The 6439-nt window shown below is 53.8% G+C and overlaps 1 protein-coding gene across 2 annotated transcripts in view; it reads left to right on the top strand.

The window, feature by feature from the left end:
- Positions 1-6439, top strand: part of LOC115098233 (dual specificity protein phosphatase 10-like) — a 42096-nt gene that overhangs the window by 13701 nt on the left and 21956 nt on the right. The gene's annotated exons all lie outside the window — the stretch shown is intronic.

Raw genomic sequence — 6439 nt, 5'->3', positions numbered from 1 at the left:
GAAATGTGCCGCACCGAACAGATCGCCACTAAAAAGACCGTCTTCAGTGTCAGGTCCTTGACCGAAGCCTGCCCACCGGCTCAAAGGGCGGTACACATAAAGCCTGCAGGATGAGGTTCAGGTTCCACTCTGGGCACAGTTTCCAAACAGGTGGCCTCAAATGTTTTACCCCTTTGAGGAAGTGAACCACATCTGAGTGACAAGCCAGGGATTTGCCGTCTGTTCATCCCCTGAAGCATCCCAGAGCTGAAACTTGAACCTGGATGGAGTTGGAAAGTCCCTGCTGCAGAAAAGCCAGAATGTGGGGAACGGATGCCAACCCTGGCCCAACTCCTTGTTGCACACACCAGGACTCAAACACCCTCCATACTCGCACGCAAGCCATAGAAGTGGAAGGCCGCCTAGCCTACAGCAGAGAGTGGCAATCACCGCCTTTGAATACCCCTTCAGTCGTAGGCGTCGCCTCTCAAAAGCCAAGCCGTGAGAGAGAAGCGATCCTCCCGATCTGAAAAGATGGGTCCCTGACTCAACAGATCTGGCAAATGCCCCAGCCGTAAGAGACAGTCCATGGCTAGTCGTATCAGATCCGTGAACCAAGGGCGCCGAGGCCACTCCGGAACCACCAGCACCACCTGACCCGGGTGCTGTTCCACTCGTCTGAGAACTTGACCTATGAGAGGCCATGGAGGGAAAGCGTACAATAGGATCCCCAAAGGCCATTTGGATACCGGTGCGTTGAGACCCACGGACCCCAATTCCTTCCGTCGACTGAAAAATCACGACATCTTCGCGTTGAGTCGGGCCGCTATGTGGTCCAACTGGGGAGTTCCCCATCGGGCACAAATGAGGTTCCACGCCTCTCCGGACAGCTCTCACTCTCCTGGGTCCAGCTGTTGTCTGCTTAGGAAGTCCGCTTGGACGTTGTCAACACCCGCCACATGTGAGGCAGCAATGCCTTCCAAATGGCGTTCAGCCCAGTTGAAGAGGAGATGGGCTTCCTGGGCTACGGCTGGGCTCTTGTTTCTTCCCTAACGGTTGAGGTTTGTCACCGTGGTGGCATTGTCCGAAAACACGCAAACCATCCGCCCCTGTACCAGATCCAGAAAAGCCTCCAAGGCCCTGTGGACTACCCTGGCCTCCAGGCGGTTGATAGACCAAAGGCGTTACGATTCCAACCATTCACCTTGTGCCGCTCTGCCTAAGCTCACCACACCCCAGCCTCGCAGGCTGGCGTCCGTGGAAATCACCACCCAGTCCGGGGTTTCGAGGGACATTCCTTTCTGCAGATTGGCGTCTACTAACCACCACTCCAGGCTGGATCTGGACTGTGAGGTCAGGGGCAGGCGCACCTGATATTGCTCCATCACTGGACTCCACCGGGACAGGTGAGTCCGCTGCAACGGTCTCATGTGAGCAAAGGCCCACGGGACGAACTCTAGTGTCGAAGCCATGGATCCCAGAACCTGCAGATAGTCCCAGGCCGTTGGAGTCTGCGGTCCCCGAAAACTGGTCACCTGCTGTTGTAGTTTGCCCTCTGGTCCTCCGTTAGAAACACCCGGCCCAGGTGAGTGTTGAAGCGAGCCCCCAGATATTCCAGGACCTGAGAGGGGAATCAAGTGACTCTTGGGAAGGTTGATCACCCAGCCCGACTGCAGCATGTGAGTCACATGAAAAATAGTCTGCTGACAATCTTCCTCCGACTTTGCCCGGAGGAGCCAGTCGTCTAGGTACAGGTGCACCAACACCCCTTCCTGCCTGAGGGCTGCCGCCATGACTATCATAACCTTGGTGAAGGTGCGGGGCGCCGATACTAGACCAAAGGGGAGCGCACGAAACTGGAAATGCTGCCCCAGGATCAAGAACTGCAGAAACCGCTGATGATTGCTCCAAATCGGGATATGGAGGTAAGCCTCTGTTAGGTCCAGGGAGGCGAGGAACACTCCCTTGCGCTCCACCGCAATCACCATGTACAGGCTTTCCATTCGAAAACGTGGTACCTTCAGACACCGGTTCACTTGCTGGAGGTCCAGGATGGGGCGAAAGGTTCCTTCTTTCTTTGGCACTACAAAGTACACGGAGTACCGACTGGCTCCTTGTTCCGCCCCTGGAACTGGAACAGTGGCCTGCAGGCTTAACAGACGGCGTAGGGTGTCCTCCAATGCAGCATGCTTGTTTCGGGAAGAACAGCGCGACACCAGGAAAGTGTTCCTGGGAGGGTGTGAAAATTCTAAGGCGTAGCCTGCGTGGATCACCCGGAGAACCCACTGGTCAGTCATGGTCCTTGCCCACTCCTCGTAAAACTGGGACAGTCATCCTCCTACTGCTATTTCCGAGGAGTGGGTGATCCTAATTTCATTGTGAAGCTTTTCCGGCCCCAGAGCCCTGGCCGGCACCTCCCCTTGCCTCTTGGTTGGCTCCCCGAAAGGACTGTTGTCGCCTCTCGAAAGGTCTGGATTTATAGGAAGAGGAGGAGCCCCCCCTTCCCAACTTAAATCTCCTGGAGTCTCTAATCCGGCTCCTTGGGGCAAATGCTTTCCGGAAGGGCTTTCTATCCTCCGGGAGCCTATTGCCTTTGGACTCTCCCAGCGATTTCACCAGCTGGTCCAGGTCCTCGCCAAACAGAGGCTTCCCCCTGAAGGGGAGATCGTACAAGCGAGCTTTAGAAGAAGAGTGAGCCGACCAATCCCGGAGCCACAGCAAGTGTCTTCCCGCAACCGAAGATACCATGGAATGCGCCAATGTTCGTACCAGGTCATACAGGGCATCTGCCGTGTATGCCACCCCTCGCCTCCAGGCGAGCCTTCTGCGTCTGGGACATGATCCCTGCGGAGGCCAGGTCCTGTGGCTGCTGGATCCAACACAGGCAGGCGCGCTGCATCATACTGGCACAGACCGCCGCTCTGAGGCTCAAAGCTGAAACTTCAAAAAGGTTCTTCAGGTGGACCTCCAATTTGCGGTCCACGCACCTCCATGGCTCCCTCGTGCCCGAGGGCCCGGAGAAGGTAGAACCTGAGACTTCAGATGCTTGGCCTGAGACCTCCTCTTCGCAGCCTTCCTGGCCAGGAAGGCTTCATGCATTAGTAGCACAAACTCCAGGGAGAAACCTCAGGGACCCACATCATCACTACTGAAAGCTGAAGTTGTATCCTTCAGGTCTCCCTGGCCAGGTTTTACCACTGCCGGGGAAAGCAGGGGGGGGGGGGGAACACTTCCTGACCTTCCTTTCCCTGGGTATCCATCGACCCTGGGGGTTTACCTTTTCTTCCTGATTGTCCCCCAGGCACGCGCTTAGGCTTTCTGGGCTTCTTGCCCTTGGCAGATTACCCCTCCCCCCCCCCCCCCCCCCCCGCAGCTCATGAGGCACAGAGAGAAGGAGCATCCAACTCTAAAACCAGGCCACAGGCCCTACAGACCTCCACCAGGGCACTTTCAGACATGGCAGTCCTTCACCCAGCTCCCCTGGAGTCCCAGAAGGAAGAAAATCGGTTGGGCTGAGCACTTGCGCGGGACCCGCAAAAAAACAAAATGGCGCCCGTGCCAAAAATAGCCTGGGCTCAGCGCCCCGCGGAGGAGGAAGGAAGCAGTTAAAAATGACTGCAAACCTCCGATTTGACTGCCTCAGGACGCCTGCCCTGAGGCCAAAAATGCCCAGGAGCTGCTTCCCTGACTCGAGGAGGCTCTGGGCACTAGGATGCTCCTCCGCCCCCCCCCCCCCCCCCCAGCCGAGCACTGCTTGAAATGGCAAGCCTCAAAGAAAAGCCCCTGCAGAGAAAAAAACTGAAGGCAAAAATCCTTTTTCCCTCTACGGACCCGGTTCAGTTCAGGACAGCTGGGTTTTGCTTCCCCTCCAGCAGATGGAGACAGAAAAAGACTTCGCGGACTCTGTCCTATACTCCTGAGGTGCCACCTAGTGTTTGCCAGTATTTTTCTGTCTCCAGCTGATGGTGGAGGTGCAAAGCCTAGTGTCTGGTGTTAGGTTTGAATTTGTCTGATTTTGGTTTGGTTGGCACAGGTATTTTTCAGAGGAAAGTTTAGGTTGCTTTAGCCTCTCATCTGGACGTGGCACATTTTTTAAGAGGAGCTAATCATCTACATCCTCTGGTTAGGAGCCCTTGTCCCTCATGGAAGTTGAATTTGGTGCTGCGGGCACTTTGTAATGCCCCTTTTGAGCCTTTGAAGCGAGTGACCCTGAAGGATCTGACCTTGAAGACAGTTTTTCTGGTGGCTATTTCATCCGCGAGGCGGGTGTCCGAGCTACAGGCCTTGTCCTGTAGGGAACCTTTCTTGAGGATTTCTGACGCAGGAGTTTCCTTGAGAACAGTTCCCTCCTTTCTTCCGAAGGTCGTATCCTCTTTTCATTTGAACCAGTCCGTGGAACTCCCTTCCTTCGCAGGTTTAAATTCTTCATTTTCCGAGTCTAAAGATTTGAGGAAGTTGGATGTGAAGAGAGTGTTGTTGCGTTACTTAGAGTTGACCAACACTTTCCGACTCTCGGTTCATCTTTTTGTGCTGTGGAGTGGACCCAGAAAGGGGCAGAAGGCTTCCGGGGCCACCATCGCACGCTGGTTGAAGGAGGCTATAGTGTCGGCTTACTTGGTTCAGAGTCACCCGATTCCATCTGGTCTTAAGGCTCACTCTACTCGGTCACAGGCGGGTTCTTGGGCTGAATGTCAGCAGGTGTCGCCACAGGAAATTTGTAGGGTGGCTACCTGGAAGTCTCTGCATACCTTTGCCAGACATTATCGACTGGATGTCTGGGCCCCAGAGCCCGGTTCTTTTGGAACCAGTGTACTCCGAGCGGGACTCTCTCAGTCCCACCCTGGTTAGGAAAGCTTTGGTACATCCCAGCTGTCCTGGACTGATCCGAGTACGTACAGGGAAAGGAAAATTGGTTCTTACTTGCTAATTTACGTTCCTGTAGTACCACGGATCAGTCCAGACGCCCGCCTGGGGGCAAAATGGAGAGTCTGCTCGGCCGGGAGCTGATCAGTTTTACTGACACCCCCTCCTTTTTAGGGAAAGGTTTTGGGCATGTTTCATTCATTCATGTCGTTTCAGGTGTTTTCATCTCCTCTGCTGTTCAGGGGGAGGTTGTTTTCTGGTTGCCGTTATGGTTTATATAATTTCTGCTTGAGTACAGTATAATACTGGCACTAGGTGGCACCTCAGGGGTATAGGACAGAGTCCATCTTTTTCTGTCTCCATCTGCTGGAGGGGAGGCAAAACCCAGCTGTCCTGGACTGATCTATGGTACTACAGAAACGAAAATTAGCAGGTAAGAACCAAATTTCCTTTTTTTTTTTAACTCTGTAAGTAACAAAAAAATCCCCACAGGGGTACTTTCCTTTAGGAGGCGCTGGAAGAGGGCTTGGGGGCATGTAGGGAACCTGTCCCCTGGCTATCCAACTCCCCAGAATACGAGGGCTCTATAGTCGGAGGTGTCCAACTCCCCATTCGCCCTCCTCCACCCAAGGGATGGCCTGCGATTGGAACCTCACACCTCGGAAAGCCCTGCTAAAACTCAGTCCAGAGCTGCAGGATGCACGACCACCATCTGCTGGAGACAGAGAAATACTGAGGAGCTGCAGGTGGCACTAGTGGTATATAATAGCAGTGCCTTGAAGTTTTTTTTCTCTGCCTCCATCTGCCGGTGGGAGTGCATAATCCACTGGTCTGGACTGATCTGGGTATGTTCAGGAACTGAAGTTATTCTATGGAAACCTCAAAATGATCGTTTTTATAAAATTATATACTGCAGAAACTTATGAGAAGAAGTGGGGAAGACTCAACCAAGTCACAAATTTAAAAAAGCTAACACTTCTCCCCTTTGAAATCTCCAGTTTAGAATAGTTGTCATATCAGGTTGTTCCACAGGCTGGGAGGGGGGGTTGATGGAGAGATGTGGGCAGTGCTGCCCAAGCTGTGGAGAGGGACCACAAGGAGTGAGCTGCAGGGTTTGATACAGAAAGAGTAAATAGAAGCAGCGCATTTCTAATGTTTTATCAAAGATGTAATTAACAGTTTCTTTGGGTGGATTTTTTAGGCTGGGCTTCCAAGCTGAGGCCAGTGGCGGATTATTACATTTTGAATTGTGGTCCCTGGAGTTTTGCATATTTCCTCACTGGTTCTCATTCATTGACAGGCTTCCCGCTCCAACCCCTGCCTGGGGATCTGTGTCCCCTCCCTTGCTGGCTCTCGCTCACTGACAGCCCCCCAACCCTCTAGGGACTCCATGTCTCTCACCTCTACCTAATGAGTGTGTCCCTCTAGGGCTCTCACTCACTGACAGGCTTCCCGCTCCAACCCCTGCCTGGGGATCTGTGTCCCCTCCCTTGCTGGCTCTCGCTCACTGACAGCCCCCCAACCCTCTAGGGACTCCATGTCTCTCACCTCTACCTAATGAGTGTGTCCCTCTAGGGCTCTCACTCACTGACAGGCT

The sequence above is a fragment of the Rhinatrema bivittatum genome, chromosome 8 (genome assembly GCF_901001135.1).
Source record: "Rhinatrema bivittatum chromosome 8, aRhiBiv1.1, whole genome shotgun sequence".
NCBI classification, from domain to species: domain Eukaryota; kingdom Metazoa; phylum Chordata; class Amphibia; order Gymnophiona; family Rhinatrematidae; genus Rhinatrema; species Rhinatrema bivittatum.
The sequence above is the reverse complement of the archived record's forward strand: the minus strand, read 5'-3'. Positions and strand labels throughout refer to the sequence as shown.